This window comes from Bos grunniens, chromosome X (assembly GCF_055505025.1).
Source record: "Bos grunniens cultivar Pamir isolate PY7600 chromosome X, Bosgru_T2T1.0, whole genome shotgun sequence".
Taxonomy (NCBI): domain Eukaryota; kingdom Metazoa; phylum Chordata; class Mammalia; order Artiodactyla; family Bovidae; genus Bos; species Bos grunniens.
Window position 1 is genome coordinate 81,809,663 of NC_141194.1, and position 24,648 is coordinate 81,834,310.

The window sequence follows — 24,648 nt, forward strand, 5'->3', positions numbered from 1 at the left end:
AGCCCATATTGGGAACTAATAGGACAATACAGTATGGAAATTGCAAATGAGAACAATATGGAGAGTAGTTTTGAAGGTCATACCAATGAATTTGGATTTATTTTATTATGTCAATTGTAAACGTTCTAAGAACTTGACTAAGTGAAAATGATGTCTGAGAAAATTGACTTAACTACTTCTCTCTGTGTAGGATGGGCCTGGTGGGACAGAAATAGAAGATAGTGAAATGGCTTAGTTGTTACAAGTTTTGTACAAAATCCTACATTATCTGGTGGCTATAAAAATGGAAATCCAGACATTACTGTGAATAGGTACTAAAGTTACAGGTAGCAAGGTAAGTCCTGAGTCCTGAATAGACTACTGATTATTGTAGAGCACCATCTTCAAACTAGAGTTGGACACAACTTAGCGACTAAACAACAAAAAATCACCTCAGATAGCTAGAGACACAAAGGAAAAGAGATGGAAAGGAAGATGGAGGAAATAAAGCAGACATCAATCTCAGGTTTTTAATTCTGTTTCCTATTTACTCACTTTATTCAGTGCTAATGCTAAAGATGTCAGAGGCTTAATGTAGATTCAGATAAATGTGAAAAGTATCAATTGAAATTTAATATGACCTAATTGCTTGAGACAGAGGTAAGGTTCAGGAAAATGTCCAATACAGTTTCCTGTTGATGCTGAAACAAATTTTTCTCTGGCCACTCTCAACTTGCTTATAACTCCCAGCTGTGAAGCAAAAAGGAAGGTAGTTAGTTGCTCACAAGGGAACTACAAGAAAATCTAAAAGTCACAGCTTTCACCGTTACTCAACAAGAGAGATTTTTTTTTTTTCCGAGTAAGTAATGTTCTTTATAAATTTATAATTTTTTAAGCAAACTTTCTTGGACCAGAGCAGTGATAAATGCGTTTAAGACTCATTCTTTCCTAACTGCAACCATCCCCAATGTTATTTTTCACTGTAAAACTAAGCAATACTTAAGCTTTTCTTAGACCATAAAGCTAGTCTTACAATGTTCAATTGGGTAGCTCGGAGGTTTCCCTTGGGCTACTTCATCACTGTTTCTCCTGATCAGCTAATTAAAATGAAGCTCAAAAAAGACAAGCTTTCCACATCTGGACTCCCAAGAGAAGACAGCCGGAGATTGGGTGTTCAGTCCCTGCCAAGCTTCCTGACTTTAGGTGATTGGAACAAATCACTTACATTTGTACCACCAGTATACCTATTTTAAACAGAAAGTCTATTAATCTGAAAGCATCATGGGACTTGATTTTTCAAACTGATTTCTTCGAGGAAAATGAATTCTGGGAACATTAAGCACTGTTATATGGCACAGAAAAAGATTTAACCACACAACAAAAGAAAAAGAAGGCTTGATTTTGTTGAAAGGACTATATAACCTTTAAAATGAGGAATTTGGAGCCTACAAAATGTCTCCTCTCAAACAGATTTCTTCTTGTATTTGATCACTTTCTCAGCTATATACATTTATAGCATATTCAAGTGTAAACCAGACCACTGAGACAATAAATCCATTCACAATTCACAGACTGTCCACATCCCTGAAAAAAACCCCCGTTGCCAATAATAAATAGGAACAATCTCTGCATCGCTCTGAATCCCATAAGGAAGTATTCTCAAAAGTTGCTTTCTGTCTTCTTTTTTTAAAAAACAGTAACACCTTATTAATTTAGACCTGTAACACTTCATCACTTGTTTTGTAAATCCTGCCCCCACATAGTTTTTTGTTTTGTTTTTAATGTATTAAATGTATAAGCCTGCTATGTGAACATACCAACACCAGGTGGCAGTTGTATGCCATGGCCTCCAAGGTTTGAGTTATAAGGTGTAAACAGAGACTTGTTTGATTGCCATCGACATTCTTTGGAACCTTGTTCGTAGCAAAAGTACATTATAAACTGAAATAATAACTAAATCTTAAAATAACATTTTAGAGAAAATGTCAGTCTTAAGTTCAGGATGCAATTTTATTCAACATCTCCTAACATATTTTACTCTAACAGGAATGCTAGTCCTCATATTATCACCTGCACCTTCCTGATTTTTTTACCATCTTGTTGTGCACATTCCCATTGACTTAGTCAGGCATGCTATAGCTGCCCTGCCCTCTTGTGCATGTGCTGGTGTGCTCAGTCACTTCAGTCGTGTCTGTCTCTTTGCAACCCTATGGACTGTAGCCCACCAGGGTCCTCTGTCTATGGGATTCTCCAGGCAAGAATACTGGAGTGGGTAGCCATTTCCTCCTCTGGGGGATCTTCCTGACCCAGCGATTGGTACCAGATCTCCCACATTGGCAGGCACATTCTTTACCACCAGTGCCACCTGGGTGTCTCTCTCCTGGATCTCATAGTTGCCAGATTTCAGTCAACCCTGCATGCTTACGTTTTTAAATCATCTTCATAAATTCATCTATTCATCCCTTTTGCCACTACAGTTACTTTCAGAACTCACCACTTTGTGCTTCTATCATGCTGATGCTATTATTCCACCTAATTAAAGAAAACAGCAATTTCTGTGGTCTCTTCATCTCCCTGGATTCTTATTGAAAAGAATGTACTCTTCTCAACTGCTGGAGCTGACTGAAGTTTAGCAAAAATAGCAACTAAAAATAGGCAACCCCACTCCTGAGCATATATCCAAAGAAAACCAAGATCCTAAAGGATGCATGCATCTCAGTGTTCACTGCAACATTGTTCACAGTAGCCAACACATGGAAACACTCTAAATGTCCATCCACAGATGGATGGATAAAGCAGGTGTGGTACATATATACAATGGACTATTACTCAGCCAATGAAAAGATTATCATACTAAGTGAAGTAAGTCAGAAATGGAGAAATATGGTATGACATCCCTTACATGTGGAATCTAAAAAGAAATAATACAAATGAACTTTACAAAGAAACAAAGCAGAAAGAGACTCACAGAGAACAAATTTATGGTTGCTGGGGGGAAGGGATAGTTAGGGAATTTGGGATGGACATGTACACAGTGTTATATTTAAAATGCATAACCAACAAGGACTTACTGTATAGCACATGAAACTCTGGTCAATATTATGTGACAGTCTGGATGGAAGGGGGCTTCAAGGGAGAATGGATGCATGTATATGTATGGCTGAGTCCCTTCACTATTCACTTGAAACTATCACAACATTGTTAATCAGCTATACTTCAATACAAAATAAGAAATTTAAAAAACAAGCAAATAATTTTTTTTTAAAAAAGGCAAATAACTCAATTCCAAAATAGCTGAAGGACATTGATAGATATTTCTCCAAAGAAAATATACAAATGGCCAATAAGCACATGAAAAGATATTCCACATGATTAGATGTTAGAGAAACACAAGTTTAAACTACAGTGAGATACCACTTCACATTCATTAGGATGGCTACAATTTAAAAAAAAAAAAAAAACGGAAAGTAAGCTTTGTCAAGGATGTGGAGAAATTGGAACATTTATGCATCGTTGCTTGAAATGTAAAATAGTGCAGAGCGTTAGTCGCTCAGTCATGTCCAGCTCCTTGCAATCCCGTGGACTGTAGCCCACCATTCCCTTCTCCAGGGGTATTCCTGACCAAGGGATTGAACCTAGATCTCCTGCAATGCAGGCTGATTCTTTACCATCTGAGCTATCAGGGAAGCCCACTACCAGTATTCTTGCCTGGAGAATTTCATGGACAGAGGAGCCTGAGAGGCTACAGTCAATGGGGTGGCAAAGAGTCAGAGACAACTGAGCAACTAACTTTCACTTTATTTACTAGCTAGATAAGAATGTTAGGATAGACAAGTTATCTAGTTAATGCTTAAAATAGTGCAACAACTGTAGAAAATACAATGGTTTCTCTGTTAAATAAAAATTACTACATGAATCAGCAATCCTAGATTTATACCCCCAAAACACTGAAACCAGAGACTTAAACAGACATTTGTACACACATTTTTATAGTAACATTATTCACAATAGCCAAAAGGTTTGTGTGGATATATATATATATATATGTATATACATAAAATGCAATATTATTGAACCATAAAAAATAATTAAATTCTGATAGATGCTACAACACAAATGAATCTTGAAGACACTATGCTAAATGAAGTAAGCCAGATATAAAATGACAAATACTGTACAATTCCGTGTATATAAGTTACCTAGGGGCTTCCCAGGTGGTGTTAGCATTAAAGAACCTGCCTGTCAATGCAAAAGACCTAAGAGATACAGGTTCAATCCTTGAGTCGAGAAGATCCCCTGGAAGAGGGCATGGCAACCTATTCAGTATTCTTGCCTGGGAATCTCATGGACAGAGGAGTCTGGCAGGTTACAAAGGGTCAGACAAGACTGAAGCAACTTAGCACGCACACAAGATACCTAGAGCAGTCAAATTCATAGAGACAGAGAGTAGAATGGTGGTTGTCAGGGATCTGGGGTAGGGAAAATAAGGAGTTAATGTTTAATCCAGTTTCAGATTGAGAAGATGAACAAGTCTAGAAATGAATGGTGGTGGTGGTAGCAATGTGAATGTACTATAGAACTGTACAATGGTTACAGTGGTAAGTTTTAATGGTGATGTGTAGATTTTCCTATAATAAAAATCATTCTGTCTAGCTCTAAACCCCAACATAAAAGAAACATTAAGCCTTTCTTGTTAGTTACTGACTTCCCAATAATTTTGTAAGACTGATATTTGCATATATGTGAAAAACCTTTAAGATAAAATAATCATATGAGAAAATGGTTGTTTTTCCACCATGAACAAAACATCTGTAAACTCAGGAAATTTGGCATAATATAAATTTTCTGCAAATAAAAACAAAGAAAAGCTTTTTTTTTTTTTTTTAAAAAAAAAAGTGCCCATTGGCCACCTGCTGATAATGAAAGCCTAAATAGACATTGCCTCAATTTAGACAGTCTGCCATCAAATGAGAAACTTGGAATAAAGGAAATAAGAAGCAGAGCTTTACCTCGCTGTATCATAAATCTATTAATTCAGAGCTTGAGATAATTCTACCCAGGTTAAGCCAATATTGACATTGAAGTGTCTAGTAAGTAATTTATTCTCATTAATGCAAACAAGAGGTAGAATTAATCAATGTAAGAGAACAACCAATTTTAATTTTTTTAGCATATTTATGGTCTTCATGGAAAAGAATGTTACTAATTAAAAGTGGTTGCCCGACAGTTAATTTTTTCCATAAATGCCAGTATTTAGGATTGTTCATTATATAATATAACTCTGTTTATCCTGTGTGTTCTTCTCATCTATCTGAAACTTTTGTTTTGCTATTTCTCTGGCACAATGGAGTATCTGACCTCTCTGATAATTATCTAACCACTGCAGAGGAACCAGTGTACCCTATTCCTTAGTTCCAACTTCTCTAGCCCATCACTCAGGCAGAGGAAGGAATCTGAATTATCTCCACATCATGAATATTGTATTAATACTGCCTACTACTGTTTGGGCATCTAGTTTATGAGAGCACTGCGCTAGTGCTTCTTCTGTGTTATTTCTAATTCTAAAAACTTTGGGAGATAGACACTGGAATCTCTATTTTAGAGGTTGGGGAACTGAGGCAATAACACTGATGTATCTTTGATCAAGGCCACAGAGCTATTAAGTGGTCCAGCAAGGTTTCTAACACAAGTCCTTTAGCATCAAAGCCTGTGTGACCTTTCTGATACTGTGCAGCCTTCAAAACATCATTTATTACCGTCAGACAAGGTATATGAGGGTTTGAACTAGTTCTGAAGGAACAAAGGTGCATTCTTTGCAAAGAATGTATAATTTGAGCTTACCCTTCAAGTGGCCTTGTGCTTTTCTTCTTTTCCTTTCCCCCTAATTTAGTGCAGTGAGAATGTGAAAGCCTTATAGCTCAAAGGTCCCTCTGTGTCTATAATCTTTAGTTCCCAGGTTAATGTTAGCATGTCTCTAGGGATAGTTTTCTTCCTGATGACCTTGGCAGGAAGTTAACCCCCTCATCAACCCAGTATGTACACTACACCAAAACATGAGAGGACCTTCATTTTTTGCTCCAAAATATCTCTTTATATAATCTCCAGAGCCCAGCCAAGGCAGTTTAGAGGGTAAAGCAAATATCTTCTGAGACAGTAGAGAAGAAAAGTTTCCAGGAAGTCAGGGATCTGAGGTTGTCCTCTGCCCTACTGTTGATGTACAAGCAAAGGAATCAAGAACAGATAAGGAAGTAGCAGATAAGGGAGTTTCCAGCGTGGTCTAAAACAAAGTAACAAAGAAAAGATAAGATATTTGCAGGAAAAATAACCTTTGGATGTCCAAAAAGCTAGGTAGCCTTTGACAAAATTGTGAAGGAGGTTGTCTGTTTTCTCTTTTACTCCCTCTGCATTCATTTCTCCTCCTATCATTCTACTTCTCCCCACTATGTAGTCCCAGAGCTCATAAATACCTGTTGAATAAATGCATGTCCAAGCCTGCTACCATGGGCCTGCCTCTTCTTTCACACTCCCTTAACATATTTCATGTTCCATAGCATCTATCCTACCCAAGATAAAACTTGCTCCATCTTTTAACTTATTCTCATTTAGGAGCTCCAATTAAACTCCCTTGGTCCATTTATCTAGCAAAGATGTTGATGGCGAGTCTTGATTTAATGGATTACCCTTACCAGATTACACACTTGTATTTTGATAGGACTTTTCAAAACCTTAGGGCTGTCATTCCCTCTAAGTTATCTCTTCTGCTTTTTCTACTTGTGAACCTATAAATTCCACCATGCTGTTTTTATGACCTCTCCAACAGCAGCAATGAGAAAGCTTCGACTGTGCAAGATAAAGGACTAATGTGCATAAAAGAGCAGGCATTTGTTTGTAAACATTAATGGAACATTGCTTACAAGCCTAGTACTCCATAACTTGAGGGAGCTTACAGTTTAGCTGGAAGACAAAATTAACACATATGAAAAGGCAAAAAACATAACCAAAATATGATGCCCTTCCTGTGTTTGACTATCTGGGAACACCTATAATTCAAGTGATCTGACACTAGCAGAGGTAGGAGGGCTGAGAGAAAAAAAACAAGAGCAGTAGTATATGGCAAAAATAATTACATGGTGGAGGGTAAAAGAAGCAGCAACAGGGTCACAAATATATTGTGAAAACAAGGCCATACCCCTAGCATGCTGCTGCTGCTGCTGCTAAGTCGCTTCAGTCGTGTCCGACTCTGTGCGACCACATAGACGGCAGCCCACCAGGCTCCTCCGTCCCTGGGATTCTCCAGACAAGAGTACTGGAGTGGGGTGCCATTGCCTTCTCCTACCCCTAGCATATACACCCATCAATCCCAATGTGTGCTGGATTGTTCCAGTAGTGAGGGTCCAGGCTCTGGGGAATACATGGGTGAAACACTATTTAGTAAATACCTCCTGAAAACTACTTTTCATCATTTCCCTGTGAACACATTGAAAATAGGATTGATAGCATTTTAATTTATTCTGTGTCTAATATCCAGATGGTAAGTTCAGCAATGGCAAAAAGCAACTTCCTTAGGTTAAAGCTCTAAAATCAGGGCTTGGGAATGGAATTTTCAGAAGGTTATTTAAAAGCAGTACTTGGAGTAGTAGTTCTCAATCAAGGTCAGAGTTAGAAGCTACTGGGGAAAGGGACACTTTTCTTTTTATCTCCAAACTATGGGCATAGAAAGAACACCTGCTTGCATCTTCCTAAATATGGAAATGATAGTAAAATACTTCTGTTTTCAACTAACTTGAATTGCTGTCACATTTAGGTTAAATATTTATTTCCATATTACTTTCCTCTTTCTGTTCATCTTACAGCACTGATACCATTCACATGAGGAAAATCTTCAATACATACTTTCCTACTGATTGGTTTATTCTGGAAGAGATCCCAACCGTTAGGAAAATTTTTAGTAGAAACCGAGAATTTCCTAACTCCAAGGTCTGTTTCAGAAAGCTGTCTCTTTCTTTTTTAATCTGTCATTGTTTTTTGTTTTTTTTTTTTTTTAATTTAGTGAGTGATCTTTTTTCTGTGACCACTTGTTTAGAATTTTCCAGTTTTCCTGGGCTATGATTTTTTTTCTTCCCTGAATTACATTGCTTTTCCCCTTCTTTTATTTATTTATTTTTAACTTTTATGTATATTGAAATATAGCCAATTAACAATGTTGTGATAGTTTCAAGTGCATAGCAGAAGGACTCAGTTGTTGATAAACCTGTATCCATTCTCCCCCAAACTCCTCTCCCCTTCAGGCTGCCACATAATATTGTACAGAGTTCCCTGTGCTATACAGTAGGTTTTTGTTGTTTATTTATTTCAAATATAGCAGTGTGTATATATCGATCCAAACTCCCTAACTGTCCTTTCACCCCATCCTTCCCCTCAGCAACCATAAGTTCATTCTCAAAAAAATTTCTCTGAACTAACTTTGCCACATTTACTAAGAGATTCAGTGGGTGTAAACCACAGTTCCCATTAGATGAAGATAAGATATTGATTAGAAAGGAAGGGGATATTGTTGAATTCCCTGAGAGACCAAAAGGAAGGGAAAAAGAAAAGTGGAATAACAAACTGTCCACCCATGAACATACACACAACGTGACTAAGGAAATTTATAGAATTACAAATGTGGCCTACACAGGTATATAACTTTGAGTACCCTTGACATATTCCAAAGTTAATTGTAGAAAATTTTTTCAGTAAGACTTTCCTTTGATCATCCTATTTAATTAAAACCCTACTCCTACCACCCACTCCACACCCTATACAATTTCCTTGTTGTATTGTCTTCCATGGAACTTTTCAATACATATTTTGTAATACATATGTTATTTATTTACTTCATTTGTTATCTTTTTGGCCCACAAGGATGGAAGTTCCAGAAGAACAAAAGTCATGTTTTTCAAATTCAGTTAGGTTCAGTCACTCAGTCGTGTCCAACTCTTTGCGATCCCAAGAATCGCAGCACGCCAGGCCTCCCTGTCCATCACCAACTCCTGGAGTTCACTCAGACTCATATCCATCGAATCGGTGATGCCATCCAGCCATCTCATCCTCTGTTGTCCCCTTCTCCTCCTGCCCCCAATCCCTTCCAGCATCAGAGTCTTTTCCAATGAGTCAACTCCTCGCATGAGGTGCCCAAAGTACTGGAGTTTCAGCTTTAGCATCATTCCTTCCAAAGAAATCCCAGGGCTGATCTCCTTCAGAATGGACTGGTTGGATCTCCTTGCAGTCCAAGGGACTCTCAAAAGTCTTCTCCAACACCACAGTTCAAAAGCATCAATTCTTCGGCGCTCAGCCTTCTTCACAGTCCAACTCTAACATCCATACATGACTACAGGAAAAACCATAGCCTTAACTAGATGGACCTTTGTTGGCAAAGTAATGTCTCTGCTTTTGAATATGCTATCTAGGTTGGTCATAACTTTCCTTCCAAGGAGTAAGTGTCTTTTAATTTCATGGCTGCAGTCACCATCTGCAGTGATTTTGGAGCCCAGAAAAATAAAGTCTGGCACTGTTTCCACTGTTTCCCCATCTATTCCCCATGAAGTGATGGGACCGGATGCCATGATCTTCGTTTTCTGAATGTTGAGCTTTAAGCCAACTTTTTCACTCTCCACTTTCACTTTCATCAAGAGGCTTTTTAGTTCCTCTTCACTTTCGGCCATAAGGGTGGTGTTATCTGCATATCTGAGGTTACTGATATTTCTCCCGGCAATCTTGATTCTAGCTTGTGTTTCTTCCAGCCCAGCGTTTTTCATGATGTACTCTGCATATAAGTTAAATAAGCAGGGTGACAATATTAATTTGTCAAATTAATCACTGTTAAAAGATAATTTCCCCCCAAATGGTAAAATCATGATTCTCACACAGAGATAAAAATAAATACATGTTAAGGATTTTACTTAAGTCACTAATGAGGAAACTGGTAAGATTTAACAACCAGTTAACTGTAGAATCCAATATTCCTGATCTGATGTGCAAATAGAGGCAAGACTGCTTGAAAGAATTAGATTTGTTTACCCTATAGACAAAATTAGATTTGTCTACCCTATAGACAAAAGATGGCTGCATGGGCACAGGAGGGCCTAGAGGAGCTATTCCATGTTCAAGGTCAGGAGGAGCGGTGGTGAGGAGATACCCCTCGTTCAAGGTAAGGAGCAGTGGCTGCGCTTTGCTGGAGCAGCTGTGAAGAGATACCCCACGTCCAGTATAAGAGAAACCCAAGTAAGATGGTAGGTGTTGACAGAGGGCATCAGAGGGCAGACACACTGAAACCATAATCACAGAAAGCTAGTCAATCTAATCACACTAGGACCACAGCCTTGTCTAACTCAATGAAATTAAGCCATGCTTGTGGGGCCACCTAAGATGGGCCCGTCACGGTGGAGAGGGCTGACAGAATGTGGTCCGCTGGAGAAGGGAATGGCAAACCACTTCAGTATTCTTGCCTTGAGAACCTCATGAACAGTATGAAAAGGCAAAATGATAGGATACTGAAAAAGGAACTCCCCAGGTCAGTAGGTACCAAATATGCTACTGGGGATCAGTGGAGAAATAACTCCAGAAAGAATAAAGGGATGGAGCCAAAGCAAAAAAAATACCCAGCTGTGGATGTGACTGGTCATAGAAGCAAGGTCCGATGCTGTAAAGAGCAATATTGCATAAGAACCTGGAATGTCAGGTCCATGAATCAAGGCAAATTGGAAGTGGTCAAACAGGAGATGGCAAGAGTGAATGTTGACATTCTAGGAATCAGCGAACTAACATGGACTGGAGTGGGTGAATTTAACTCAGATGACCATTTTATCTACTACTGCAGGCAGGAGTCCCTTAGAAGAAATGGAGTAGCCATCATGGTCAACAAAAGAGTCCAAAATGCAGTACTTGGATGCAATCTCAAAAATGACAGAATGACCTCTGTTCATTTCCAAGGCAAACCATGCAATATCACAGTAATCCAAGTCTATGCCCCAACCAGTAACACTGAAGAAGCTGAAGTTGAACGGTTCTATGAAGACCTACAAGACTTCCTAGAATTAACACCCAAAAAAGATGTCCTTTACTTTATAGGGGACTGGAATGCAAAAGTAGGAAGTCAAGAAACACCTGGAATAACAGGCAAATTTGGCCTTGGAATACGGAATGAAGCAGGGCAAAGGCTAATAGAGTTTTGCCATGAGAATGCATTGGTCATAGCAAACACCCTCTTCCAACAACACAAGAGAAGACTCTACACATGGACGTCACCAGATGGCCAACACTGAAATCAGATTGATTATATTCTTTGCAGCCAAAGATGGGGAAGCTCTATACAGTCAACAAAAACAAGACCAGAAGATGACTGTGGCTCAGATCATGAACTCCGTATTGCCAAATTCAGACTTAAGTTGAAGAAAGTAAGGAAAACCACTAGACCATTTAGGTATGACCTAAATCAAATCCCCTATGATTATACAGTGGAAGTGAGAAATAGATTTAAGGGACTAGATCTGATAGAGTGCCTGATGAACTATAAACAGAGGTTCATGACATTGTACAGGAGACAGGGATCAAGATCATCCCCATGGTCCCCATGGCGACCCCATCCCCATCCATCCCCATGGAAAAGAAATGCAAAAAAGCAAAATGGCAGTCTGAGGAGGCCTGACAAATAGCTGTGAAAAGAAGAGAAGTGAAAAGCAAAGGAGAAAAGGAAAGATATAAGCATCTGAATGCAGAGTTCCAAAGAATAGCAAAAAGAGATAAGAAAGCCTTCCACAGAGAACAATGAAAAGAAATAGAGGAAAACAACAGAACGGGAAAGACTAGAGATCTCTTCAAGAAAATTAGAGATATCAAGGGAACATTTCATGTAAAGATGGGCTCGATAAAGGACAGAAATGGTATGGACCTAACAGAAGCAGAAGATATTAAGAAGAGATGGCAAGAATACACAGAAGAACTGTACAAAAAAGATGTTCATGACCAAGATAATCATGATGGTGTGATCACTCACCTAGAGCCAGACATCCTGGAATGTAAAGTCAAGTGGGCTTTAGAATGCATCACTATGTACAAAGCTAGTGGAGGTGATGGAATTCCAGCTGAGCTATTTCAAATCCTGAAAGATAATGCTGTGAAAGTGCTGCACTCAATATGCCAGCAAATTTGGAAAACTCAGCAGCGGCCACAGGACTGGAAAAGTTCAGTTTTCATTCCAATCTCGAAGAAAGGCAATGCCAAAGAGTGCTCAAACTACCACACAATTGCACTCATCTCACACACTAGTAAAGTAATGCTCAAAATTCTCCAAGCCAGGCTTCAACAATACGTGAACTGTGAACTTCCAGATGTTCAAGCTGGTTTTAGAAAAGGCAGAGGAACCAGAGATCAAATTGCCAACATCTGCTGGATCACTGAAAAAGCAAGAGAGTTCCAGAAAAACATCTATTTCAGCTTTATTGACTATGCCAAAGCCTTTTACTGTGTGGATCACAATAAACTGTGGAAAGTTCTGAAAGAGATGGGAATACCAGACCACCTGACCTGCCTCTTGAGAAACCTATATGCAGGTCAGGAAGCAACAGTTAGAACTGGACATGGAACAACAGACTGGTTCCAAATTGGGAAAGGAGTACGTCAAGGCTGTATATTGTCACCCTGCTTATTTAAGTTGAATGCAGAGTACATCATGAGAAACACTGGGCTGGAAGAAACATAAGCTAGAATCAAGATTGCTGGGAGAAATATCAATAACCTCAGATATGCAGATAACACCACCCTTACGGCCGAAAGTGAAGAGGAACTAAAAAGCCTCTTGATGAAAGTGAAAGTGGAGAGTGAAAAAGTTGGCTTAAAGCTCAACATTCAGAAAACGAAGATCATGGCATCTGGTCCCATCACTTCATGGGAAATAGATGGGGAAACAGTGGAAACAATGTCAAACTTTATTTTTCTGGGCTCCAAAATCACTGCAGATGATGACTGTAGCCATGAAATTAAAAGACGCTTGCTGCTTGGAAGGAAAGTTATGACCAACCTAGATAGCATATTCAAAAGCAGAGACATTACTTTGCCAACAAAGGTCCGTCTAGTCAACGCTATGGTTTTTCCTGTGGTCATGTATGGATGTGAGAGTTGGACTATGAAGAAAGCTGAGAGCCGAAGAATTGATGCTTTTGAACTGTGGTGTTGGAGAAGACTCTTGAGAGTCCCTTGGACTGCAAGGAGATCCAACCAGTCCATTCTGAAGGAGATCAGCCCTGGGATTTCTTTGGAAGGAATGATGCTGAAGCTGAAACTCCAAAACTTTGGCCACCTAATGCGAGGAGTTGACTCATTGGAAAAGACTCTGTTGCTGGGAGGGATTGGGGGCAGGAGGAGAAGGGGATGACAGAGGATGAGGTTGCTGGATGGCATCACCGACTTGATGGACGTGAGTTTGAGTGAACTCCAGGAGTTGGTGATGGACAGGGAGGCCTGGCGTGCTGCAATACATGGGGTTGCAAAGAGTCGGACATGACTGAGCAACTGAACTGAACTGAACTGCACTCTATAGACAAAACATCTATAGACAAGAAATCTTTTGCACTGTTATCAGTTATCTCCAGAGTTGTAAATAGTTTCCACCCAAGCAGTAATAGACAAATCTAATTCTCTCAATTGAAGGGATAATTCAATATGCCAGCAAATTTGGAAAACTCAGCAGTGGCCACAGGACTGAAAAAGGTCAGTTTTCATTCAATCCCAAAGAAAGGCAATGCCAAAGAATGCTCAAACTACTGCACAATTGCACTCATCTCACACACTGGCAAAATAATGATCAAAATTCTCCAAGCCTGGCTTCAACAGTACGTGAACCATGAACTTCCAGATGTTCAAGCTGGATTCAGAAAAGGCAGAGGAACCAGAGATCAAATTGTCAACATCAGCTGGATCATCAAAAAAGCAAAAGAGTTCCAGAAAAAACTTCTACTTCTGCTTTATACACTATGCCAAAGCCTTTGACTCTGTGGATCACAATAAACTGTAGAACATTCTTAAAGAGATGGGAATACCAGACCACCTGACCTGCCTCTTGAGAAATCTGTATGCAGGTCAGGAAGCAACAGTTAGAACTGGACATGGAACAACACACTGGTTCCAAATAGGGAAAGGAGTACCTCAAGGCTGTATATTGTCATATTGCTTATTTAACTTATATGCAGAGTACATCATGAGAAATGCTGGACTGGATGAAGCACAAGCTGGAATCAAGATTGCTGGGAGAAATATCTATAATCTCAGAAACGCAAATGGCATCACCCTTATCAAACAAAGATCATGGCATCCAGTCCCATCACTTCATGGCAAATAGATGAAGAAACAGTGGAAACAGAGAGAGACTTTATTTTTTAAGGTCTAAAATCACTGCGAATGGTGAGTGCAGCCATGAAATTAAAAGACGCTTACTCCTTGGAATAAAATTATGACCAAGCTACACAGCATATTAAAAAGCAGAGACATTACTTTGCCAACAAAGGTCCATCTAGTCACGGCTATTGTTTTTCCAGTAGTCATGTATGGATGTGAGAGTTGGACTATAAGGAAAGCTGAGCACCAAAGAATTGATGCTTTTTTTTTTTTGAATTGATGCTTTTGAACTGTGGTGTTGGAGAAGACTCTTGAGAATCCCTGGACTGCAAGGAGATCCAACCAATCCATCCTAAGGGAAATCAGTCCTGAATGTTCACTGGAAGGACTGATGTTGAAGCTGAAACTCCAATACTTTGGCCACCTGATGCGAAGAGCTGACTCATTTGAAAAGTCCCTGATGCTGGGAAAGATTGAAGGAGGTAGGAGAAGCAGATGCCAGAGGATGAGATGGTTGGATAGCATCACCGACTCAGTGGATATGAGTTTGAGTAAACTCCAGTAGTTGGAGATGGACAGGGAGGCCTGGCGTTTTACAGTCCATGGGGCCGCAAATAGTTGGACACGACTGAGTGACTGAACTGAACTGAACTGAACTGAAGGTTTGCTATGGACTTTGCCGTCTTCCACTGAAACACAAGAATTCTCTCAACATCACAGCAGTGCCTAGCAGAGTGCCTGGCACGTAGAACACTTTAGAAGGCAGCACAAGGGCCAGTATTACCAACATGAATCTAATTCTCCAAATCATAAACATATTCATCATCCCAGATTGCCCTTTCTCCTGCTATCCTCCTATATCCCATCAGTCACTGTCTCCCATCATTTCTACCATCTGATAATCTATTTTCTTGCATGAAAAAACATCTATTCTATTAAAAAAATCTCATCAGGTATTTTCATGTTTAAAACCCATGCCCTCAGAATAAATTCTGAAGTAATTTGAAACCTAAGGACCTTTACTTCTGGGTGGTAAGTAAGTAAGTGTTAGTCACTCAGTTGTCCCCAACTCTTTACAACCCCATGGACTGCAGCCCACCAGGCTCCTCTGTCCTTGAGATTTTCCAGGCAATGATACTGGAGTGGGTTGCCATTTCCTTTTCCAGGGGATCTTCCCAACTCAGGGATTGAACCTGGGTCTCCTGCACTGCAGGCAGATTCTTTACCTACTCAGCTACAAGGGAAGCCTGGTTTAATCCCTAAGATGTGCCCAACTCTTGCAACCCCATGGGCTACAGCCCGCTGGACTCCTTTGTGTATGGGATTTTCCAAGGAAGAATACTGCAGTGGGTTGCCATTTCCTACTCCAGGGTGTCTTCCCAAGCTAGGTATCAAACTTCCATCTCCTGAATCTCCTGTGTTGCAGGTGGTCTGCATTGCATGAGGATTCTTTACTGCTGAGCCACTAGGGAAGCCAGCTTACTTCTAAGTACCTCTAACAAAGGTCTTCCCTGCTGGCTCAGACAGTAAGAATCTCCTGCCTGCACTGCAGGAGATCTGGGTTTGATCCCTGAGTGGAGAAGATCCCCTGGAGAAGGGAATGGCTACCCACTCCAGTATTCTTGCCTGGAGAATTCTTTGGACATAGGAGCCTGGTGGGCTACAGTCTATAAGGTCACAAAGAGTTGGACACAACTGAGTAACTAACACACACTCATACACACACACACCTCTAACAAAACAGAATGGTACAAAAATGTCATCAACAAATCACCAATTCAGCATAGTTGTTCACACATAATGGATGCTCAGTAATTATTTGATAGATGAATTAATTCACAGAATTACTCAAGGAAGATCCTATAACTCATCTTTCCCCTGCATTTTTTTATTATAATTCATTCTATAAACACATCTTCTTTTACCTTTTCCATTTGGTACTCAGACTTCATTAAAAAAATAATAATTGGATTCTATGAAAAGTTTTATCCTGAATCTAAGGCACAAGAATGTTAAAATTATAGTTAACTTCTCCAGTCTGACAGTCTTACCTAATTATACACACCAATTCCATGCCCAAGGGAGTCTAGACAGTACTGCCAAAGCTCTGATTGTTGCAAGAAAAGTTAAGAGCCAATATAATGGTTCTGTAGATGAAGAAACTGTTTCTTTTTTTTTTTTTTTAACTTTGCATAAATTAACTTGAGCTGGCTAGAATGGATGGCCTTTCTGCCTTCACTGTATTTTGTGGTATTTTATTCTCTTTGAAGGAAGGCTGATGTCTAAAGAAATCTTCAGAATCAAAGGCTAAGGTGCAGCTTAGTTCTGTGGTGATATTCTCTCTAAGAGCTCATGTTTTTTGTCAGCAGCAGGTCCTTATAGTTACCATGTATAAGAGCTTCCAGGGAAAAGAAAATGTCAAATCAAAATGTACTTTTTGAATTGACATTCAGAAGCCCATCACTATTATTACAGTGAAATGCAGGATTTAATACTTAACAAACTAAAAGCACTGTAGTAGAACCCTTTTGAAATGCTGAGAGTGAGTGAGGTGCCTTGCTATCCTTCCAGCCTTCCCCAAAGATACTTCTATTTCCCCACTAGGTAACCAGATCCTTCATGTAGTAGCCATAAAAGGTCTGCCCTCCTTGCGATAGATAAATGGGAATACAAAGGCAAGGAATAAGCCTACTCATTGGAATAGCTTATGGTTAATAACTACATCTATACTTTACTTGCTATGAATCTATCTTATCATTTGTCTTCTTCTTTTGAAATCCAAGTACAGTACAAGGGAAAAAATCCTGTTAGATTCAGGTCAATCAAGGTTTCACTCTAATAGAATTAATATAATGTGGTGACTTTGAGCTGAGAAAAAAAAAATTGGGGATATTCAGTTCAGTGAGCCTGTAATATTGATTTAATGACCTGTTTGAATGGGTCACACTAATTGAACTAAACTGGACTGTTTACAAGAGCAGCTGGTAGTGAAAATAATGTGTCCTGTATCCTACCAAAGTAGACAACACAGCTCATTTTACTTATTGTTTAGAATTGGCTTGCATTAACTCCATTTTGGATAGACATTAATTTTTTATTTTACTTCATTTTGTATTTGTATGCCCTTCTGTATATGACAAGGTAAATTAATTCCCAATGGAACATTAGCATAATAAATAAAAAGGTGATAAGGTGAAGTCTCTCTTATCTTGATCACTCCAAAATTTCAGTTTTAATTTCTGTTGATAGTTCTGGGAGAAAGTGGTTCTTTGTGCTAACATAAAAATCATATTTTGGCAGGTGTCATATTTAAGATATATACTAATTGCTTAAGGTATACTATGGGAATGTTTTTGAATGTAGAGGAAGATGGAAAGTATTAATACATCCTTTTTGAGGTTTTAATTGTAAACATTTGAACCATGCCAAAATGCCATTTCAACTGTGTTGTTTTGGCCCAAACAAAATTAGTTGACAAATTAAAAGAGACCATTAAGGTCATGTCACTATTGCTTAATGGTCATTAACCATCTATTGTTTTGCTAAAATGTTTTTCCCTCCTAGCCTCTATAAGATAGCATCTATAAGATACTATTAAAATACAGAATCGTATTTTGAATATCAATGTGTGAACATTTATTATCAACTTACCCTGTAAGTATTACCCATATGAATCATTTCCTAGTTGAATAACTTGACATCTATTTGAGGAAGTTAAATAAATACTCATAAGCAATAAACCTCAGTATAAAACAAAGAATAATCAGATATCAGAGAAAGGCAGTTGGAAAGGCATCAGAGAAGAGATGGGATCCTCAGCAAGACCTAGAAAGGCCCAGTTGTTGATAGGTAAAGGAAAGTGAGGGTGGCTTAGTGGTAAAGAATCCGCCTGCCAATGCAGGAGATGCGGGTTCCATCACCGGGTTGGAAAGATCCCCTGAAGGAAATGGCAACCCACTCTGGTATTCTTGCCTGGGAAATCCCATGGACAGAGGAGCCTGGCAGGCTACAGTCTATGGGGCTGCAAAAGAGTCGGACATAGTGACTAACCAACAACAAAAACCAGTATTCTTGCCTGGAGAATCCCGTGGACAGAGGAGCCTGGCAGGTTGCCATCCATGGGGTTGCAGAGTTGGACATGACTTCAGGACTGAGCATGCACACAGCCTGATACTGGTACTCATCCCTTTGCATTCCATATCAAAGCTTGAAAACTGGATATTTACTGCATCCATGGATCTGTATATGTTAGGACAATATTTCCCCAAAGTGTCTGACAGATTAGTAGATTTAAGAGATGTTGAATAGGTATGTAAAAATGTGCCACATGGAGTTTGGGGCAGATTGTTACATGTATATATATGGCTAAGTCCCTTCTCTCTTCACCTGAAACTATCACAACATTGTTTATTAATCAGCAATACCCCAATACAAAATAAAAAGTTAATAAATTAAAATTTAAAAAAGGAATCTATCCAAATTTGGAGCTTGAAATAAAATTGTATTGTGTTGACTATTGCTTGGTGTAAAAATATAGCTTTATTGGACAATTAAAATTTTTATGCAAAAAAAATGTGCCACATAATCAAGTTTGGAGCTACAGCCTCCTCTATCACCATCTTGGAGATTCCCAATGAATATTTGTCCATATATCAAAATGTTCTGTAATCTCCTAGGGTAATTTGTTTTAAATTGTTCACATTGTTTACCACTGTATTTCTCCAACTTATTTCACTAAAGAAACCTTTTTATTTTAATAGACCACCTATTAAACATCATTTTGTGGGAGACTAGCATCCAAATGAAAACCAAGAGACTTGCTGGAAAAAATTGAGCATTCCAGTTTTAAATTTGCAGCTGCCTGTGCCTTGTTGTCATTTCAAAGATGGTGCCCTCAAGAAAAGTGTCGTGGCTCCCTACCTCCACATACTATAGTTTATCATCGAGACAGTCTTTGTACTGTCTGCTTACTTGTGAAATGACCTAGGATTCCTCAGGAATAAAGTAATTACAACAATCTGTGATAGTTACAAATCTAGTCTTCCCACTTATGTAACAATGCATAGCAAAATTTCAAAATTTGAGTTTCCAAGGAGTCGTCTAGTTTTGTTTATTTGATTATGGTTCCATGGACATTGGTTTTAAGAGAGTGGAATATAATTTCTATGTGGATCAAAACTCTTAGGTGCTAACAAGCAAAACCTGAAAAGGGTTTTATGATAGTATTTTAAAATGCATCACAAGTTTCTGTATTTTATCACCCTAGTTTCCCATCTTAAGAAAGTTTGGCCACTGCCTTTCTTTGCTAGAATTTTGAATGGGATTGATCAGATTATCTTTGTGGGTTAATTAAGGAATTTAATCGTTTTTACAATATTGCCTCTATTGGAAAACTCATTTGGCACTTCATGAGAGGCAACATATGTGATAATAAGGAGTTTGACCTCTAGAAACAGACATAACTTGGTCCAAACTCTGGATTATCTCAGGTAATATATGAGATTACATGTAAGAAGGGTATTGTTATTTTTACCATTTAATAGAGAAATTTGCCAGTGGGTTCAAGAATGGGAATTTTCTTCTAGAGGAGTTTGCAACCAAAGTTCATTGCCTTTTCCCCACACCTCTGCATTCCAAAGCACTGCTCTGCAAGTGATCAGGGTTAATGATAGCAACAGTGAAACTATCACAAAAATGAGGACTGTACGTGTAAACAACACAAGTATGTACACTCTTACGTGATAAAACAGAGCTAGGGACCTCTACTGAGACAAAGACTCAGCAACTTGGTTCACTCTGAGTGATCAGACAAATACATAATACATACCAATAGGGACAACCAAGGAGAAAGTAAAGAAAAAGGAAGTAAAATGTATGGACTTTTTTCTCTATATTTTCACTTTTTTAAAATGTTTTTTAAATGAATTTTTATTTTAAAATATAGAAGAAATCACAATTATTTTTTTAAAAAACTGTTATACCATTTAAACAAATTTCTCTACAAAATGAATAGAGAAACTTCTCTTCACCCTCAGTTCCAGCACTGTAAACCTTAACTACAGTTCAGACACTGGTACATATGTTTCAAGACATTTTCCTATGCTTCTACAAATAATACTTCTATGTAAAAAATATGTTCCTTAATCTTTATTTTAAAATCATAATTATGTCTAAAATTTTTGTGATATGAGCAACCAATTTTTCTAACATTGAGCTACTTATTAAGTGTATATACACACATATATGTATATGTAATTTTATTTTAAATTTACAAATGGTGACTAAGATGATGCTTACTTTAAAAAGGAAAAAAAAAATCATGTTCTAGTTTCAAAGGGCATGACTCCAGGGTTGAGAAGGCATAGAATTATCTATTTTAGAGACAGAAAAAGCATTCCTTTTTTTTTTTTTTTGCATATGTTCACAATTTATCATACATATTTAAAATTTATAGGTCACTTTCTTTTTAAATTTATTTTTAATCTACATATTATAAAATCCACTTTTGATGTGCATATCTGTAAGTTCTACCACATGCAGATGATTATACAGTTATCACTACAATCAAGATACATATAGCTTCATCATCCTAAAAATGTATTAAGTATTCTGGGTTGATGATTATTTTCTTTTAGCACTTTAAAGATATCATTCCACTGTTTTCTGCCTTCCGTCTTCCATTGTTTGTGATGACAAATTCACCATCACTGAAATCATTATTTCCCCCATATGTAATATATCCTTTTTTCTCTAGTGTTTTCAAGAAGTTTTCTTTTCTTTGGTTTTAAATATTTAAATTATGATGCATCTGACTAGGATTTATGTTTATTCTTTTTGGAGTTTGCTGAGCTTCTTGAGTCTGTAAATTTATATTTTTCACCAACTTGAGGAAGATTTCAGCCAATCTCTTTCTCCTCTCAGTTTGGGACTACAATGACACAAGTGTTGAACTTTTTTTGATAGTGATAATAATGCTATTTTAAAATAATTAAAATTAGTAGTAGCAATGATGAAAATATGTTTTTATCAGCTCTACTGAGATGTTATTCACATAAACATACAATTCATTCACTTATAGTATACAGCAAGTCCCTGAGGCATTTTTCAATCTCTTCTTTCTCTGTGTTTCAGACAGGATAACATGTATTGCCCTATCTTTAAGTTCACTGACTCTCTTCTCTGGCAATTCTATTCTGCTATTGAGCCTCTCCAGTGATTTCTTTTTAATTTCAATTACTGTATTTTTCTGCTCTAAAACTTTAAGTTAGTTCTTTTATATAGCTTCTATTTCTTGGCTGAGGACTTCTATCTTTCCATTCATTTCAAAAGTATCCATCATACCCACATGGACCATTAGAAAATATCTATTTTAAAGCCTTTGTCTGATAATTCCAATATCTGAATTATCTCAGGTTTAGCATCGCTTTATTGTCTAAAAGCTTAAACAATTTATCTTGGACATTCTGAGTATTCTATTTTTACTTTATATCCTTTTTAAAGTCCTCTGGCAAATGATGAGTTTGGTTGATTGGTTGGTTGATTTAGCAGGCAATCAATTCATTTAGGTTCAAATTGCAAGTTTTACCTTCCCTTCTGTGAGCAATAGCTCTACTATCAGTTCAGCTTTCCAAGTCATTGCTATGTTGCTTGGAAATATGCACCAGTCAGGACTTACTTTGGTCTTGGGCAGTAATTTATATCATAGCTCAGTTTTCAAAGCTTTTTTTGTCCTTTTTGTGTGTGTGTGTGTGTGTGTGTCTATGCCCTGCATATACAACTTGGGTGTAAGCCCAGAATTTATGTCAGTTTAAATGCAGAATTAGGGAAACCCCTTCTTCAATGCTTTACTATCTGGAATTCCACAGTCTCTAGGTCCAAAAGTCCCCTTTGTCCAATTCCTTTGGCTAAAATATATGTTTTCCTCATAGATTTAGACCTGTGTGATGTTGCAAAGTTCCATGAAATGGGGGCCAGAATTAAAGCAAGAAAAAGAGAGAAAATAATCAGGATTCCTCATACATCTTTTGGTCCACCAAGGTCACTTTCCTTGCTTCCTCTAGAAAGAAATATGGGAATTTTTTTGCATCAGGGTTTTAGGTGAGTGCCTCATCATTACAACACTGCAGATCTGTAACTAGCAAGGCCTCGGGATAAAAAATAAAGAAAAGATAAGAATTTCCTTTGCATTTTCCACATAATTTTCTCAGTCTTCTGGCTGAAAAAAGGAATTACTCAGAGTTTTTGCTGTCCATGCCCACTGTATAGGGTGGAACATTTATCACCCATGAGTCAAAGCCAAACAAAACAAAAGAAATAGTAAACTCATCACTTTACTGTCCATTCTTCAAGTTTTTACATCTCTCCTCAATCAACCTGCTCTTGTTTACTCTTCAGAGTTTCCAATGAGTTACATTTTGTGTACTGTTCATAGTTTTGGATTATAATTAATGGGGCTTGCTCTGTTTAGTTCAGCTCTGCAAGTCCCAGGCAATCTCTTTTGGTTGAGGAAAAGACAAACACAGGTAAATCACACATTTTAGATGTACTTGGCTATCATCTTATGTTTCTCCTTCCCAAAGGCATAAAAACATGAAATAAAAGAAAGAGCAATTATATAGGTAAAAATAAAATAGATCAAAAGAATCAATATTAATGCCAAAGTACAATTAAAGCGAAAGAAACATTATTTGATAGAGAAGATATGTTTTGATTAAAATGGATAATTTACAATGAGAATATAACAGTAATGAACCGTTATCAACAGCATAGTGTCTCTACCACTGTTGCTGTTTAGTCACTAAGTCATGTCCAACTCTTTTGAAACCCCACACACTGTAGTCCACCAGGCTCCTCTGTCCATGGGATTTCCCAGGCCAGAAAATGGGAGTGGGTTGCCGTTTCCTTCTCCAGGGGGTCTTCTCCACCCAGCAATCAAACCTGAGTCTCCTGCATTGGCAGGCAGATTCTTTACCACTGAGCCACCAGGGAAGCCCTGTCTCTAGCACTATATGTACATATAAGCAAAATCTATTCAAGGAGAAATTGAAAGGAAACATAATTATAATAAAAGACAGATATATTACTAAATCTTTGATAGAGAAAAGTAGAAAAAAAACAATACTAGAGAAAACTTGAAAATACAATATATACATTTAAATTACTAGGTATATATCTAATAAAATGTCCTAAAAAGAGAATACACATTTTTAAATTAAAGCTTATAAGCATCTCTAAAAGTTGATCATAATTTAGACCAGGGGATCTATAAACTTCTTCTCTAAGGGCCGGAGAGTAAATATTTTAGACTTCATGAAGTCTTTTAGTCTCTGTCACAGGATGCAGCTCTGTTATTGTAATACAAAAACAACCATGAACAATACATAAACAAATGTGCATAGCTCTGTTTCAATGAAACTTTGTTTACAAAAATGGGAGGAGAGCCAGATTTGCCCCTCCAGGATGTAGTTTGCTGACCTCTGATCTAAACTAATCAGAGAAACTAGAAGCTATGAAGATTTCTTCAGTACGAAGCTGTGAGATAGGTCAAATAACAGAGATGAGTTCTAAATCAGATACAGACTCAAATATTCCCAGGTGTCTTGACAGATGAAGAGTAGCGCAGCCTGATACAAGAAGAGACAGGGGTATTTGGTTCTTGATCAATGAGAAAGGTGGGAATAGAGGAGTCATGGCACTGTTCAGTTCAGTTCAGTCGCTCAGTCATGTCCACTCTTTGCGACCCAATGGACTGCAGCACACCAGGCTTCCTTGTCCATCACCAACTCCTGGAGTTTACTCAGACTCATGTCCATTAAGTCTCTGATGCCATCCAACCATCTCATCCACTGTCATCCCTTTCATTTTCCTTCAATTTTCCCCTTCATCAGAGTCTTTTCCAATGAGTCAGTTCTTGGAATCAGGTGGCCAAGGTATTGGAGTTTCAGCTTCAGCATCAGTCCTTCCAATGAATAATCACGACTGGTTTCTTTCAGGATTGACTGGTTTGATCCCCTTTCAGTCCAAGGAACTCTCAAGAGTCTTCTCCAACACCACAGTTCAAAAGTGGTGCCATCAAACCATGGCACTGTTAGGAAAATTAAATTACATCTGACTCTCAATCTAAGAGATTTCTTGTGCATTGAAAAATGTACTAATTCTGAGACAAAATGAAAGCTAACTTCAGCAAAAATTGCTAGTGGTTAACATTTACTAAAGTGACTAATTATGTTTATAAAGATGGAGACTGGTTTTGATGGAAAGCCACAGGATTAAGAATGGATTTAATTGGAGTTCTGTTAC